At 43.7% G+C, this 18167-nt stretch overlaps 1 protein-coding gene across 1 annotated transcript in view; it reads right to left on the bottom strand.

Moving 5' to 3' along the window:
* Serpine2 (serpin family E member 2) overlaps positions 1-18167 on the bottom strand; it is a 64037-nt gene that overhangs the window by 30418 nt on the left and 15452 nt on the right. The window lies entirely within an intron of this gene.

Raw genomic sequence — 18167 nt, 5'->3', positions numbered from 1 at the left:
TAGACAGAAAGCAAGGGTCACAAGAGACCACGTGGAGGGGTTGAAACAGAGGGAAGGGTTCAGGTTGTCGGGATTTTCGCATACCCACACCGACTTGATTCTTTTCTATGTGCCACATACAACTTTTTGAAATTACAGGGCTGTTAATTAAAACAAATTCCAGTGGCAGCTGTAGAGCTACAACAGCGCAGAACAATTGGTAAATCCATAAACGGTGCGGATGGCATTGCTTACACTGAGAATTTCAATTACAGCCATTTGCTTGAACTACGCTGCTGCCGTCCTGGATTGCCACTGACAGGGCTTTCTTCAGCAACGACAAGGGGTAGGAGTTTACGTGTATTTATGGGAAAGCGAACACTTCCATTAAGTTAGAACTCAACAGCAGCACTTAGCAAAAAACAAAGGCAGAATTTGTGATGTTACTAATTTGATCCCTGCTTTAGAGGCTTGAGGTTTCACGAGGCACAAATCTCCCATGGAACCATATGACCACCTTGTCACCTCTGGGAGGTTACAGAGGGAAGCACTTGAAGAGACAGGTGACCTGGAGTGAGAGGAAATCAGTGGCCACAAGGGAAAAGAAAGAGTGTGGGCAGGGCTCGGTAAACCATGTCTTCCTGCCTTCCTTTCCCTGTTTTGGGAACTTGCCACACTAGGTCATGCATGGCTGATACTCAAAAGAACACTTGTGGGAATAAAGCCCTAGGGGCTATGAGCACCAATTTCTAGTTTTATTATTTCTCATTGCATCAAACTAGAGTTTGCTGAATGTGGTTGAGGAAATGCTCGTGTTCAGTCCTGAGCATCACGGTGAACTCTAAAACTGGTCCAAGAAAATGCCAGCCTCCGGGTTGGGCCAAGAAGTGTCAGCATAAACAGAATTCCCCACCTGGCTGTCCACACACAATGAGCCACCAAGGACACACCATTCAAACACAGGTTGTAATTTTCTTACACACTGTGAAATAGGTAACTTCTAAAAATTCAGAACATGCGGGGTTTCTCCAACGCTTAATTATAAGATAATTGTCTGAATCCAGCCTGTCTAAATGCAAAATGTGTAAGTGACCTACATAACGCTCCCACGTGGGCCTCTGCTGTGGTCAGCAGTGGCCTATTTTGACTTTGGCACCTTGGACTGGCTCTAATACCACGACAATCGCCTGAGTTTCCTGGAGCCTGTTGGACCTTGGGGGACTTCCAAGCCCTGACCATGGGAGCTTTACACACTCCTCCTCTGAGCTAGCTCTGATTCCCCTTTCTCCCTCAGGGAATGCATTTCCCCTTTGAAATTCAACATGCTACAAAGTGCTCACAAATACAAAAAGAAAAAAAAATGTGTAGAATCTTTGTACCAACTAACCTCATCAATTTCAGTTAATGATTCCTAAGAAACTCTGCTGGGTTAAGGGCTATTTGAACAAATGGTTGGATTTGTATGCTCAAAAGACACAGAAAGGTATCATGTTGGTTTTGCCAACATATGAGAGAGAGAGAGAAAGAGAGAGAGAGAGAGAGAGAGAGAGAGAGAGAGAGAGAGAGAGAGAGAGAGAGAGAGAGAGAGAGAGAGGAGTTTTGAAGAGGACCCTCTGCTCGCTCGCTCTCTTCCTCTCTATCTCTTCCCCCTCTCTCTCTTTCCCCCTCCCTCTTCCCGCCTTCTCCCTTCCTCCTTTAAAAATAAAACTCTCCAGAGAAAGGAGAGGAAGATAGACTAAAATTCCTAACATCCCTAATATCTTCGCATCAACACAAACAGTCTCCGAACAAAGTTACTTCAGTTACCAGAATTGTGTTCAGTTATAATGTTTCTCCCCTAAAAGAACAGTTTCATTATAGTGGGAGTGTTTTTCTTGGTTTCTTTGCCCAGGGAAGTTTTTGAGAGATGTCCATGTTCGGCTTCAGAAAAACACACTGGGCAGTCTCCAGGCTGTGTGGAACTTGGAATCTGGGCAATTTTTGATGGATGTTCTGGGCATAACTTCTGCTTGGCCAAACGCTCTCCAACTGAAACTCACCTGGCTTGTACACATGTCTAAGAATAAGCTCAGGAGGCTGCAGTAAGGGTGGATCCATAAATCACTCCAGGCTTGAGTAAGTTCTAATAATGAAATATACTCATACCCCTATCAATATTATTTTACATGAAATAAGTGTGGCTGGTTTTAAAATGCTTCATTTCTAGGCCAAGCAGAATCCCGCAATGGGAAGAATATAGCAACTTTCTATTATTTTCATTTTTTTTTTTTAAAGAAATCACTCTTCGAAGTTGGGTACGAGAGGAAGAATAAGTACTTGGCCCAAACATATTGGGTAGCGTGGATATAGAGGTTCATAAATCTGTTTGAGTGTTTCAATTTCTTGAATAATGTTTTTACAACAATAAAAAGCAATTCGTGTGCTTTAGGCCATCATTGAGGGAGATCATAAGCCTACCCATAAAGCTACTGCCACCGGCACAGCCTTGCAAATGTTGGCTTTCTCCTACTCCAAGTCTTTTCACTTTCCAGCGAGGGGAACGTTCCCGAAGTAATTGGGTCTGCTCTGAGCGTTAAGCATGGTTTAGCGTAGTAAATAACGGGCTGCTAGTTCTGCAAATGCCAGCTTCAATATGCACACTTGAAAATGTGTCACTTGCCGATGGCAGACGCGAGAGAAACACATGCCATAGACTCAGTGGCTTCAACTGTCACGTCTACCCAGGCGAAGCTGAAATCTCTGCTAATCTCACCGGCAGGCTTTCAATGTTTGCTACCTATTCCCTCCTGATTGTTCATGACACTCTCTTGACCTCAAAGATAGATAGATAGATAGATAGATAGATAGATAGATAGATAGATAGATAGATAGATAGAGATAGAAATCCTTCACTGGTGGGCTTTGGAGGCCCTTAGCCTGCAAACTTTCCCAAATCTCCTCTTCCAGGACTGTTTTCTATTGATGGCCTTCTTTTTGCTTTTTTTTTTCCCCTCTACTGTTCACTTAGGGACCACCAGAGCTTCCCCAACTCTTCCTCTCTGAATACATCATCCCTCTCTGCACCTCTCACCTGGCTTGTTTTCAAACGATCCCACCCCCTTCCCACTAGCCAGGAAGCTCAAATCCAGGGGCTGTTATAGAGTCCTGGAGCCTACGGGGTCTATTTAGAGCCTCACCACTGGTTGCACTAAATCAGAGGCAGGAGCCAGGGCCTAATCCCACTGCCCGGGGTTTGGTTTGGAATGCGGTGTTCCAAAAATATTTTTGGAAACTGAAATTCAGGAGACAGCACATACAAGTCTGGATTTAGAGTCACTCACAGGAAATGTGAAGAAAGAGACGTGCTGGTACTGCGGGGCCCTCACTCGTACCACACATGTCCTGCTCCTGTGCCACCCCTCTGGGGGCTGGTGATGTGCCTTGATTTCCACAGCTCTGTGCCCGCTGCCTGAGAGGCTGCTGTCCATCACTAGCCTGGGCTGCTTAAGGACTTGCAAACAGACCCCTAGACTGACTCATTGCTGACCTACTATGTAACAGAAAATGAGGTAGCCTTGTAAATGGTGGCATTTGTTTTCTACTTAACAAGCTATTTTTATATAAAATAGACCTTTTATCCACAGCACAAGCAGACAATAAATTCCATGTTCACATGCTCTGTTTAACATAGCAAGCTATATGTAAACAATTTGGTGCGAAAAGAACACAACAGAAGTCTACAGGTTCTGAGACTTTTGCCAGGTGCTTCTCATCTGCTCTGGGGGACCCAAGAGTGGCAGAAAAAGGACAGCAGTCCAGCCTCCATTACTCACTAAAATATGTTGGAAGAGCTAACAATAATAAACTATATGTGTGTATGTGTACACACATATATGTATAAGCATATACACTATATCATGTGTTCAAATGTACATAAAATATATGGAAAAATATTTTATGTATATTTGAATAAAATTTGATTAAAAAAAAGTCCACACTATTCAACATTGACAATGTCATTGACAATGACAATGATTACTTTATCGCTTATCTCTTCCAAGTCAAAGACTATTCTAAAGTAAACTATAGACATCACAGAACAGCATTCAGGACCATTCTAATACATATCCCCTAGTTAGGATATCAACCGACAATATCATTATCACCTAGCAAAATCAGTAACCCCTTCATCTGCTAATTATCCAGTGTTAACACAATCTGATTGTCTTCTGCTACATGTATAATCTTATTTGATTCAAGATATCCATTACGACAAGTTGATAACCCTTTTGCTTTTTCAGAATAACAACAACAAAAAATCTTAAAGTTGCTTTATTTTTGACTGTGGTCCTAATACCCACTGGAATTTGGTAACTGTGTTCCTCTGTCTTATGTAAAACTGGTAGAATCCGAACAGGGTAGTTGGCAACAGAGACAGTATGGCAGGAAGAAAAGAAGACTTACTACCTGGAAGGTTGTCAGCAACCCTGATCTAGAGGCTAGGCAACTTGACTGACTCAGTTCTTCTGGTAAGAATTACTGTTTTGTAATGGTGGTGTTGTCCAAGGGGTTATATATATACACATACACACACACACACACATACACACACACACACACACACACACACACATACACACACACACACACACACACACACACACACACACACACACACACACACACATATAATTAAGGGGCTCCAAAATGGTAGGTGCCTTATAACTAAGTTTCCTTCATTCACCAGCAGGGATATAGATAAAAAGAAAGGCTCCGTAGCTGACGACCGTGAGCTTCAGCATGTGTGAGAAAGGTGGAACAAATACTAGAACAGTTGTCCACTGAAAAGGACTTTGTCAACCAATTCTCAGTTCACCAGAGTGTTTGTTCTGTTTCATTTTCCTGTCATAGCAAACTCCTGTTGTCAACATTTTCTAGAGGCTTGATCTACTATCAATATTCATCTTGTTGAGACTCAAAGAAAGTCACTTCACGTTGATTCTTGAAACATTCGACTTGAACATGTAGTGTCCTCGGCTTCCTTGGCTTCTGATTTGACAAGATGTCCTTAGGTTCGTCTGTACATTTCCTGTTCCAAGTACAGTCAGTCACTTCTCTGGCTCCTTTTAGAGTGAAACACTATTTACAGATTGCATCTGAGCAGCCCCATCTCGTAAATCCCAAGAAAACTGAAGCAATACTGGGAGAGAGAGATACTAAAGAGCCCACATTTATTTATGTCACTCTCTGGGGGTGTATCCAAATCCTGAAAGGCAGACTGCCTGCACAGAAATTGCCTTACCTCCCAGGGCCAGGAAAGTCACAGGAGGCTCATTAGATAAGGCCAAAATGGGGGAGCCAGCTGACATTAAAAACTGGCAAGACTGGTCAAAGCATACTATTAATGTGTAAAAATCAACGAGTCTCCTGAATTGTGCCTATAATAAAAAGTAGGGTCACAATAATGCCAGGCACCTGGAGTGAGCAACTGATAGTATAGGGAGGAAGGTCACCTCCCCACCCCCCTACCCCCCACCCCCCAGTTTCTCTCCATAACTTCTTGCCAGCCCAATAGACAGCCAACTGGGAAAGCTCTGAGGTTCTTCTTCAAACCAGGATGCTCCCTTATTGATCTGCCCCTGTGCCCTTCTTCTAAAGGGGGTCTGGCTGGTAGGAACACACCTGCAAACTACATCTGCCAACAGCTTTTGCCGAGGACTTCTCAAAGGAGGGACTTTAGTTTCTCAAAGGAAAACAATGAAACTTTTTACACCGGTCTGTAACGCTCCGCTGTCAGACCGAGTACTTCTTTCCCATCGCTATTTTTGCCAGCAGAAAAATGTTTCCAACTCTCAAGAGCATTTCACAAGCAGCGTTCTAGAGGCCCTTCAGGAGCTGGTCTAAAAAGACTGAAGGCTCTCTGAAGAGCAGTGGTAACAGTTCATCCACAAGTAACTGGGTTTATGATTATGAAGCCAAGAGGCTAGCCTTAAATATGGAAGCCAGAAGACAACATTTGAAACCTTTCCAAGCCATTCCTGAAATGATGGCCTTAGGGCTGTCCTTGTTGTCCCTTGGGCTGTCCTTGTTTTCCACATAAGACCACATTTCCTTAAGATAACTAAACCAGAAGAGCAAGCAAGCTAGAACATATCATGATGATGCGTAACTCTGGTAAGTACGCCACAGTCCACCTGAGTCGGCATCTTCCTACCTTAGGGAGGAACAAACAGGAGATGGCAGCTGGAACGACTGCAGCTTTAAATGCTTTTCCAGGTTACCACAAAGAAACTTAAAACTCTCTGAAGTTCGTCATAGTTGTTTTTTTTTTTTTAAACCTGAATCCAAGAGGGATGCATCTATGTTTGATCTATGACACTAATTAATTGGGTCAAGAACCAACCTACAAATGCTTAGGAAAGACATTTCCAACCATTGAAATGCATGGCAGCAATAGCTGAAGGAAAAAGGGTGTGTCTTATTGGTAAAGTGTACTCTGGCAAAGTGCCTTGTACCCATCTATTTTTCATACTGAGATTTTTCTTTGCGGGGGGTGGGGGGTATGGTAGGCTAGAGAAGAAGATTGTGGGGATTTGCTGGTTGTCTACTTCCAAAAATACAAGATCGGGGACTTTTTTTTCCCTCACTTCCTTCAAGGTTTCAGACACAATTTGCTTGGAGTTCAAATCCAACTTCTACCGACCACACAGCCGGAGATGCAGAGCAAGTGACCCTCTTGGTCAAGCTTGCTTTCTCCTCTACTACTTCCGGGTGGGCCTTTCCAGTGTCCCCAGATAATTTAAGTGAGAAATTGAGTGGGGCGATGTACTTTGGTACGAGGTATAAAAAATACAGTGGTTGATAGCGGTGGGATGGTAAAGTGGTGTATATCCCGTTTATGCCTTTCAGTGTGCAGACTTAGACCATTAAATCTGTAATGCTTCAGATGGGGGATTTCCTAATCCAGGAACCAAGAGAGGACTCCCGTACTACAGTGCTATCAACCAGTGGCTTACATGTTTTAAAAACAGGGAAACAATTTCATTGTATTAAAAAAAAAAGATGTTATAACAGATATTGTACTTTGGGTGATATGAAATAGTCATGAATTTACAAAGACTTTAATAAAAAAGAAATTGTTTTTAATATAACATAATTAAGGTACATTTTTAAAACCATTTTTACATTTTAATTATTTGTGTGAGGAGGGTGTGCCGTGACATGTATGTGGAGATAGGGCAATTTGCAGGACTCAGTTTGTTCTTTCTGGCATGTGGCTCTGGGGTTGAACTCGGGTCATGAGACTTGGTGGCAAATGCCTTTACTGTCCGAGCCTAAAATACGTTTCGTGTTTCTTTGATCTCCCATTGAGATATTGTTCAAAGCCAGACCGTGAGCATAACTTCACCAGTCCTTTGCAGAAACACCGATGCTGTCTCTGGGTCCTCCACTCATTGGTGAGAACTCAGTGCTCTTTAAACTGATGTTGACTGAAGCAAACTATGAAGGCCAAGAGTTGTAAGAACAAATGGATTGTAAAAAATAACTCTGAAAGCCAATCTGGAATAAAGATGTATTCTTTAAAAAAAAAAAAAAAAGCACATACCTGTTAAACAGCAAACTCCCTTTATCAATTAACTGTAAGAAAATAAAAGAAGATCTACGCCCAAAACTGATTATTTCTAGAAGCAAAAAATCACTGCAGTAAGTAGCTAAGCTGGCAATTTTAATTGCAATCTGAATCTCCAATGGAAGCGGCGCTGTGGGTAGCCTTTTAGCAGCTCTGCGTACTTGCCCTCTAGCTTTTGTGTGCTCTGTTGCTAACCGCTTGCACCTGCTACCTTTGGACAGCTGCCAGTGGGAAGCAAAGCCCACTTTTCTTCGTGGGCCTTAAGTGTTTACAGACACTATTTCCTCCCAGAAGGCTAATAGCCATTGACTCCTGGTCTCCCTGTAAATGACTCTCCAGAATGCCCGTGAGCTCTGTAGTGGGACTTGGCCCTGATACCATCTCTTGCTTAGCTTCTTCCTTTTCTAAGACCCTCTTTTCCCAGCCCTCCCACTCCCCCCTACCCCCCCCTCCCCTCCACCGCTGGATTTGTGGCTTACCAAATTACCTTGCTGCTTCTGGGAGAACATTCATGACCCATGCCACCCAACACTGAGTAATAGTTAATGGCATCCACCCAACAATGTCACCCACTGTTATGAAAATCAAGCAGTAATATCAGTAGTCATTGATTCTGGATAATCGGGGCTGTTTACTTTTGTTGCTGAAACACTTTTGTGATATATAACCCTGGCTGGACTCAAAATGCTCAATCTTGTGCCCCAGCCTCCCTAGGGTTGGGAAAGATATACTTCAACTGACAACAAGACTATGATATGATCAACTATGCAAAAGTTATCCTCATGTGCCAAAAGACTAAAGGACTTCGCCGAGCTACCACTAGACAACTGTTTCTGATGATGATTTCACGCAGCACCTTGGTACGCAGTTTGCAAAGCTTCAGAAATGAAAGGCCACACTTAAGACAGAATCTTTTTTTTTTTTTTTTTTTCTGCGTATAAAAACACACATGACAGGAGCTTGGACTTAACATCAGCTGAAAGGTGAAAGCTGGATGGGAAGGAAGCAGAGAAAGAGCTGCCGAGCACAGGAACAAGACGCAAGTCAGAAGACCATGAAAAACTAATGAAGTGGTATCCACTACAAAGAGAAACGCATACATGCAACACACAGCGAACTCCCTTCTGATAACTAAGGGGAATGCTACAGGCTGTTCATGTTCTTCTGTCAATAAAGAGAGGCAGCTCTATTCTGATGAGCAACTTGATCTATGTCTCTATATCTCCATATCAGGCATTTAAAGAGAGAGATAATTATTAATATTTGATGCCATGTATTTAGGACAGTGCCTAGATTACAGGAGGAATTCAATAGATGCTTATGAAACAAATTGTAATTCAATGGAAGTTAACTGTTCCTTTTCTAGTCTATGTGCCAGCAGCAATTAAATCCTTCCCCAATTCTAACTTGCTTAAGAGCTATAGAATACACCCTTAAGTACTTGGGAATAATAGCCATCATTAACTGGATGCACACTGCTACAGTCTGAATGTCTGTATCCTCCCAGAATTCACTTATTGAAGTTCTAACCTACAATGTTATCAGAAGCTGGTTCTTGCCCGACACGGTGGTGCACGCCTTTAGTCTCAGCACTCCTGAGGCAGACACTTCTCTCTATGAGTTCAAGGCCAGCTTCGTCTACATAGTGAATTCCAGGCCAACCAGGGATATACAGTGAGACTATCTCAATAATAATGATAATAATAACAAAAATAATATCTTTGAGAGATGATTAGATCTTGGGGGGTGGGGCTTCACAAATGGTATTAGAGCCATTATAAAGGGGACTCCAAAGGCAGCTAATCTTGCTTAACACATGAAGAAACAACTAGAAGGTACCATGTACAAACAGAAAGCAAGCCCCTACCAGCCACTGTACATGCTAGTGTCTTAACCTTAGACTTCCCTGAGTCTAGAACTGTGAGAAATAAATTTCTGTTGTTTATAAGCTCGCCAGTCAATGATATTTCATTACAGCAGCTTAAACGAACATGAACATGACATCTACTAAATGCCAGACACTGTGTTTTACATTGAAAATGCAATTTAATCCTCCACATAAGAAGTAGGCCGTAGTTGTTTCTATGTTACAAATGGTGGAAACGGAGGACCAGAAAAAAAAAAAAAAAAGTTGAGTAATCTACCTAGATTGCACATCTCATGCATGGTAGAGAGACCTGAGGCGGAGAGCCTGGGCTCTTGGCTAATATGCCTCGGCTCTTGCTTCGGTGGAGTTTGAAGGCCAATGGAGGAAAAGGTGAAGAGACACTGTGTTCCTCTACCTGGGCTTAACTCACCAAACACTTGGAGCAAACAAGTGACCACAGCTTTCAAGAGTGCCAAGTGTTTGTTACTCTAGGGCAGTGGCTTTCAGCCAGGGTGGGGGTGACTCTGTCCCCAGGGGATATTTGGAGACACTTCTGGTTGTCACACGACTTGGGTAAGTGGCACTATGCCATCTAGTGGGTGGAGACCAGGGATACAGCACCTTATGGGTAGAAAGGTCTCAGGGGATGGGTTGGCTCCCATACCTCATGCCTCAGGGTATGGGTCTGCTCCATACCTCACGGCTCAGGACTCCAAGAGAACCTATGTTCTGATGCACAGAAGAACAAACATTCCTCCCCTGCCCAGGCCACACCACAATGTCCCTGGCTTCCCTTCATTTAGAATCACAGCCAGAGCCACAGTAGTACTGACACCAATTTATATCATGATTCTCTCTGTTTTTGTTTTTGGTTTTTTTTTAACCCTGAAACATGACTATGTGGAAGAGGAAGGAATCCAGCCAATTACTTCTGTGCATCCTAGAAGGGAAGGCTTATGACCAGCAATTACAGCGTCAGCCTGGCAGTTCCCCTCATCCAATGTGTCAGCTCCAGTTCGCCACAGCCTGTGGAGGAAGTCTGAGGCTGGAAGCAGGAATACAGGCATTCTAATGAGCTGCTGCTGCCAGCAAGAAGCATGGGGAGGTGATAATACCAGGCTGAGTCAATGGGCAGTTACTTCCCTCAAGTCTCCCGAAGAGCAGCAGCAGGAAGCCGGATGGCATCACATCTTCTGTCCTTGGTCTGTCCTCTTTCCCACTGTCAGCTCTCTCTCCCTACGGCTGCTTGCTTTTGCTAAAACCAAAGCTACTCTATCATTCATGTTGGGGATATCATTTGGGAAACGGAACTGCGAACGCAGTACAGACAGAAGCACCAAAACGTTCACACACACACCCCGTGCTATGCTTCACACCTCTGTACTTATTCCCTGGCAGTCTCTGAACCACTTCTCTCAGGGACCCGCCGAGCTAAGCAACTCTGAGCCCGACCCCAACTCTACTCCCGCCTTCATCTGAGGGGACCTGTCTGTCTAGCCAGGAAAGCCAGACGACTCGACAAATAAGTTCTGAATTAGGTCTCAAGATGACTCCGTGTCAAATTACCCTAAAAAGTGAAGGGGTGTGTGTGGGTGGTGGTGGTGGTGGTGGTGGTGGTGGGGAGGGGTTTCCATCTTCACGAGGAAGGATGCCTTCTTTAGCAGACCAGTAAATGGGTAGCTGACATCCGAGCCCGGCAAAGCACAGAGATGCTTTTTCCGAGCTGTGAGACCCAGCTTTGATAACACTAACAGAGGATGTGGGTTTTAATCAGGCAGGAACCTGACGGCCCTGTGATCCTATTTCAGTCCATGGGGGTGGTGGGCAAGGAAACCCACATTCGACCATGTGGAGAGGGATTGAAACCGCTGGGGCTCAATTTCACAGCCAAAGCCTCTTGGCTCCCCTAAAGTCAGGTAGCATTAAGAGTTTTTTGATATTAAGCACAGCCATCCGCTCCTCTATTCCACAAAAACTCTGGTAGTGAGTGTGCTGGGCTCATTGCTGAGAACCAGGCCTTGGTGCGAGCACTTTTTAATTAGCATATGATAATGGTACTAATGAGGTGCATCTGCTGTTTCAACATGCATATCAAATCGCTGATCAAATCAGGATCATTAAAATCTCCCCTCAGGGTTCTCAACCCAAGTGGTCTGGGACCCTTGGACATCATCTCTAAAGCCATTTGTGTTTTTTTTTTTTTTTTTTTTTTTTTTTTTTTTTTTTTAAGAAACATATCAGGGTGGGGAGGAAAGTGCTGTGGCATCCCCGTGAGAAGCCAGGGACACTGAGTGTCACAAAAAGCCCCCAACGATGAGGAACTACATGGTCCAATCTGTCAACAGAACACAGAGGTTGGTAGGCCCTGCTTCAGAGAAGACTTAAATCAAACCATCATCAAACCTCTTGAATTCATTTTTACCTATCTTTGGCACAAACGCTCTGAAAGCAAGCAGGCTGTACAGCCAAGGAGGCCAGGCGCACCCACACAGAGAGGGCCTGTAGCAGTGTGAGGTAAGCCCCGCCTCCCCAGTGGAGACTGGAGAATGAGCTGTGTGTGTAACTAGTCCAAGGAGCAGGGGGAGAGGTCAGAAAGTCATTCATGAAGACGGTCTGGAGGGTGAAATGCCTCTGATGACTTTGTTTCTGCTCTTTTCATGCCAACATCACCTCACAGTCTTGCAAGGCACAGGTGACCCTGGAGCAGGAAACCCTGCTCAAGGGTAACATAACCCAGAACCCAAACTAGAGAGCACCTCTCAAGCCCGTGTCTACCTCCTCCACTGCCCGTTCACAGCCACCAGTCACCGCACATTATAAGAGGCAGGACCCCAACTCCCAGTCTTTCTCAGATTTCACACTAAAAGCATCCATATCCAAAAAGGTAAAGCTAATAAACAAGAAAAACGGATAAAAATGGAAACCATTTGTTCTTCAGAAAAGATCCTGTAAAGTGGCCGGGGAGATAGCTCGGTTGGTGAAATTACTTGCTGCTCAGACATGAAGATCTGAGTCTTCCCTTGATCCCTGGCATCCATGTAAAAAGCTGGGTATAGTGGTGTGGGCATGCAATCATACAGTGCTGGCAGGGGGGGGGGGGATTCAGACTTCTGGGGCTCTCTGGCCCTCCAGTCAGCACAGCCCATGTAGTGAGCCCCAGGCTAGGAAGAGACCCTGTCTCAAAAGACAAGGTGAGTAGTTGCTGAGGAATGGCACCTAAGGTTGACCTCTAGTGCGCGTGTACACACACACAGATATATATATATATATATATATATATATATATATATATATATATATGAAAATATAAATATTTCCCCCATGAAACTGGTACAGTATGAATGAGAGGGGCAGACTGCACATATCAACTTGCTGGTTGTACTGTTTCTCCATTGTTGTGTGAAGCACCACCTTTGTATAGACCTGATAAAGGTGAATGAGGTATTATAGTTACTAAGAAACACAATGTGTTATGGGTTTGAAAGCTAGTTCTTTTAGCTTTTGTTTTTTTAAATAGAGTGAGGGTTTATTTTTATTTTATATGGATGGGTGTTTCGCCTGCATGCATATCTGTGTTCCACTGAGGTGCCTGGTACCCTCAGAGGCCAAGAAGACACTGGATCCTCTGAAACTTGGAGTTGCAGGTGGTTGTGAGCCACCATACGGGTGCTGGGCATCGAATCAGGTTCTCGGGAAGAACATTTTCCTGCTGATTCATCTCTCCAGCGTAGGCCAGTTCTTAAGGCCTCTATCAATGCTGGCTTCTGCCATCACTACTGTTTACCACCATGACCATCATGGACAGAGATGATGATCTCATTCTCTGAGGGTTTCTACTACAGACCACCTTAACTTCAAGTACGAAAGACTCAAACGGATTCCTGAAAACAAAAAGAACGTTGCCTTACTTATTGACTTGCCTTTCTTTTCCATTGCTGACCCATTTCCTATGTTTCCTCAATGTAGGGGAGATTCAAAGGTCTAGGATATGACATTACAGGATCTTTGCATCCGGGCACAAATCACTAGAGAAGATAACACACAGGCCTGTGTCTTCCCCAGGGCACCAGCATGCTGCACTGCTCTATCAACAGACTCCATGACAGGTTTAGAAATGACTGCGGAGCACCATGTCAGCTTGGGAAACGGGCATCATGTTTTCCCCAAGGCTCTCAAGCTTATGAATACGGAGTGTTTTCCTGCCAGTCCGAAATTGAAACAGGGTGCGATTAGACTCAAGCAATTTTGGAAGGTTTCAGTGTGGTGCGACCAGACAAACTCTGTCTCGGGGTCATGAGATTTAATGGCAGTCGTCTGGATTTTAAGCTGACAGTCAGAACCATTTTGTTTGTTTAGATGGATAGAATAACATGGAATAGGAAATGCTTGACAACTACCCAAAGAGACCACTTACAAATAATGTGGTGCACACTAAAAAGCCTATTAGGGTGACCCCAGAAGAACAGGCAATCTGGGAGAAAAGCCTTAAGTGTTTGTAAGTGGACCCCAACACACAGTTTTCCTGAATGATATTCCCTTAGCAATTTTCATGGCTATACTCGGAAGGGGGAGGGGCCAGTCCTAACCACCAAACTTGGCTTAATAACTGGCACCACCCACCACCTCCTCCCCATCCTAGAATCCAAGCCAAAAGTCTGGGAACTATCTTTTCCTTTATCCTAGTAGAATCATCAACAAATTCATTCTCCCTCTTGAATATATCTCATCTATTCTCTCCATCTTTTTGTTTCCAGTCTAAATCACCAACTTCTCTGGAAGGCAGCACTGACTTCCTGTACCCAAATCACTACCCACACTGCTCTCTGACTGCTGAGAAGGAGAGCTGACCATGCTCTTTTGCAAAAGATCTGTGCCAAACTCTCCCATGGTTTTCCAATAATCTTGTTAGCAACTGCAAGTCCATCCTGCAGCCTATATACATCATTATCTGGCTGAGATCAAGCTTGCTTTCTCCAGATATACCAAACCTGCTGGCTTCTTTTCAGCATCAGGCTTCCACATTAAAGTTCTTCCCAAATGAAACATGTATCATCTTGTCTCCCCTTGGTTCCTTTATCTGCTGTGTCCATCACTGTACCCTAGCAACCAGGATGACACATGGATACCCAGGTGTTCAACATACAAACAAGGCATTAAAGAAGTAGGCAGGCCTACAAAGACCAACTTAATTCAGTGGTGCACCATGGACCATTTCACGCAGTCTAACATGTTTGGAAAGTGCTTGGCACTTTTCACATGCTGGGCTGGATGATTCTTGGTTGTAAGAGGCTGTGCATTACAAATTGTTAAGCGGCATCTTTACCCAAGAGATGCTTACTGCATCCTCCGCCCAGTTGTGATAACTACATGCCTAGAGACATTAACAGACATCCCGGAAGACAGAGGGAAGACTGACCCTGGTTAGCAGTCATTATTATAAAGGTTAGAAATAAACGGATACCATTCCCCCTTCTGGGCACAAAATGCCTAATTAATCTATATTCATTGTTTGCAGCAGAATAATGATGGTTTCAGTAGTGTGGCTTAACAACCACTTAAAACAGCATTTATTTCAGCAGGAGTATTCGTTATTAACCATCCCCCGCCCCGCCCCAGTCATGCTTATGGAACAACCATGGAGGTATGGGCTAGTCCACCCTGAGGGCATCAACTTGCTTTCTGCATCAATATTCTGGGTGATGTCTGAAGTGAGATGATGATAAACAATGGAAAAGGGTAGGACAGGACTCAGAGAATGAGTCATAGTTCCTTCTATCCCATTGGACTTTTAATTGTGTCTGACACATTAAAAAAAGAAGAAGAAAGAAAGAAAGAAAGAAAGAAAGAAAGAAAGAAAGAAAGAAAGAAAGAAAGAAAGAAAGACAGAAAAGGAGAAAATGGATAACGCCTTAGAGTTGGAAGTTCTCATAGAAAGCACCACCTCGCAGCCAATCATTCTCCTCTCTACAGTGGGGCCAAAGCTAGGCGTGAAATGTGAAGGACCAAGTCTCTGCTACCACAGCTCCCCGTCCAGCCACGCACACTGAGGCACTATTGAGCTCATAGCCCCTCTTCTGGAATGCAAAACGACCTCCTCGTTTTACCTGCCGCCCTGCAACAATATTTTCAATTATTGGCTCAATCGCAAATGCCCCACAAGTCATTTAAATAAATCTTACATATATAAAATAGTCGATTGTGTGCTCTGAGCAATTCCCAGCTGTAAAAATAGAGCCGTACTGAAGGATTTTTTTTTCTGTCGCTAATTGAAAATACCGCACATATAATGCATGACTTAAAGCACCCAGGAGGAATTTCAATTTGCATTGCCTATTTTAAATGTACAATCAAACGCTGTCTTAAAGTGCTCTACACATTTAATTCAATATAGTGTGCGTGAAGCCCCAGTCACTACTAAATTTTAGCACTGTGAATTAATGAATGGAGGCTTTGAAGGCTCCAAGTGACTTTTAAAAACAATGGCTTGAAAGGGGCTCTTTTTCTGGAGAAAACAAACCTCCCACAGATTTGACTGGTTCAAACCTGTGAGAAGTAACCTAGCGGAGAAAGCTCAAAATGGCAGCAGGATGCCAGGATGCCTGGCAGGAAGAAGGCACCAGCCTTAAGAACATACTCACCAAGGAGGCACAGCTGAGTTCTCAAGAGTGCCCAGAACTATATGATTCAAGATACACGAGCCCCTCGGACATTCGAGATCAGGGTGCTTGACAGTAATACCGATGAGGATGAAGACAGAGCCTGGGGATTTAAAATACGCTCTTGGGGAGAAGGGAGTAAGGACATGTGTGACCACCTTCCGTTTCTGAGAGCTTTGCTGGTTTCGAAGGAGCCTGTGCCCTTCCCAAGTTAACAAAGCTGTGATTGAGGTCCCACGCCAAGAACCTTCAGGATGGATGAATGGCAGACATCCTTTAAGGAGAAAGAAGCAAGACAGAAAGGGACTTGCAGTAAGAAGAGATTCAGGCCAACAAGAGGGGCAGCTACTTGCCTTTATAAACGGTTTGATTATTAGTGTCCCACCACGTAGTAAGTAAGAGACCATGAGAGCAGGAGGGGAAGGTATTGCTCCCCTTAACAGCCATTCGGGGCCAACAGTGGTAGCAACTAGTATCTAATAACTACCAGCACAGAACAAAAATCATTAGACTCGAAAGCCGGGAAACACAGGGGACATCAAATATACATCTACCGAGGGCATGAAAGTTCCTGTTATACTTTGAACCCTCACCTTTGGTCTATAAAAGAAGAAATGAAATTAGGAAGAAAGAACTCACAACCTAAAAATTTCAATAACTGTCCCCTGGGGGTGAGGCTCTTACATTATCTATAGTTACGCATAAGAATGAAAGGGATAGAGTTGTGTGCAGGTTTTGATGAGCTAACTACCTGTGCCTACTGGCTAGGAAACAGTCTACATGGAGCTACCTCAGGGTTTTACTTCTATGAATTGGGTCACTAACTTACACAGCTTTTTTTTTTTTTTTTTTTTTTTTTTTTTTTTTAATATAGCCTTGGCTATCCTGGAATTTGCTATGTATATCCAGATGATCATACAGATCTACCCGCTTCTGTGCTGAGACTAAAGGCATGCACCACCACACCAGGCAATTTGCACAACCTTGCCAATCAATCAAGACTTATTGTTTTGCGTCGGTTTGACTGTGAATTTTTGAGCTGGGTCTTGCTAAATTGTCCTGATGTGTCTGCAGTTCAATAATTGGTCAGGCTGACCTTAAATTTATGGAGATCCTCCTGCTTCTGCCTCTGAGCCATCACACCACAGAGTACACTATTCAGCCAAAGGACTCTGTTTATCTATCATCTGTCTGTGGGATTGGTCACTGTTAGTCTCTCTAACTCTAAATGACACTGAGCATCCTGACAAACTCTGAGCTTTTATTCCACATTTCACGCTGTGGACCCCAGGAGGAAATGTCATCTGAGCAGCCAATTTTTCTGACACGCAAGGAAAATGTAGTACCATTTGATCCCTCGCTGTATGCCTTTTCCTACTCCCCTGGCACCAGACAGTATTTATTATCTTTTCTCCCAAGGCAATCCCAAGAGACATAACCAAAAGCTGAGCCTGTGGTACAGAAGCTGAGAGAGAGGGAGAAGAAAAGATCTATGTAGCTAAATCAGATTCCTAAGACATCCATGTTCCCAAACAGATATAGAAACTAAATATTCAGGGTTAAAGAAAAAGTTCTCGAAATTCATTGAAGACACCACATTTAAAATGGATTCCCTCAGGAAACAGGGAGCCAATGTTTTGCTTTTGTTATTATGAATGCTATGGCTATTGTAAGGTAAGCTATGGCACCCACTGATGTGACCCCGTGATATTTAGTCTCCTTTCTTTTGGGGGGGGGTGTCGTTCTCATAACCAAGTTTCCTGCCCGCCCACCCAGGTTTGGTGCAGTCAATCTTCCTAAGCAGAACTTTCTCGTGAGTTATATAGGAAGAAAACTAGCTGCCAAGAAAGCATTACAAAGACAAAAGTGGGTGGGAACAAACTCTATGAGCCACCTTCCAAAATCAACTAATACATAAATAAACACATATGTGTCCAAAGACGAGAATCTGGAAATACTTCTCAATAAAGAAGGGGATGAGCAAAGGGAAGAGGTCCCTGTGGGTCTGAGGATATAGCTCAGTGATAAAGTGCTTGCCCTGTGTGTGAAAGGCACT

Source organism: Peromyscus leucopus, chromosome 13, assembly GCF_004664715.2.
Source record: "Peromyscus leucopus breed LL Stock chromosome 13, UCI_PerLeu_2.1, whole genome shotgun sequence".
Classification (NCBI taxonomy): Eukaryota; Metazoa; Chordata; class Mammalia; order Rodentia; family Cricetidae; genus Peromyscus; species Peromyscus leucopus.
The sequence above is the reverse complement of the archived record's forward strand: the minus strand, read 5'-3'. Positions and strand labels throughout refer to the sequence as shown.